A 284-nucleotide genomic window follows, 5' to 3' on the forward strand; every position below is an offset into this window, starting at 1 on the left:
TGCCTTTCAGTGTTATAGGCCACAGCCACCATAGCAGCGCTGCAACAATCTTGAATATACGTCAATAAGCATTAAGACTGCATTTGAGGAGATGTGATGATGATGCTCCTCGGATCTGTATGGTTATTTGTTCATTTGCGCAAAATTGGAGTTTAAAAAAAAAAAAAAAAAAGAGAAGGTTTTGGCAAGACAATTGCCCAGCTGCACAGATCTGGGGGATCTCTTGTGTATGTTTTGTTGTCATTATCCTTCAAGACAGTTAGCATACCTCAACGTGTACTTGT

Source organism: Sinocyclocheilus grahami, unplaced genomic scaffold (genome assembly GCF_001515645.1).
Source record: "Sinocyclocheilus grahami isolate Dianchi unplaced genomic scaffold, SAMN03320097.WGS_v1.1 scaffold451.1, whole genome shotgun sequence".
Lineage (NCBI taxonomy): Eukaryota > Metazoa > Chordata > Actinopteri > Cypriniformes > Cyprinidae > Sinocyclocheilus > Sinocyclocheilus grahami.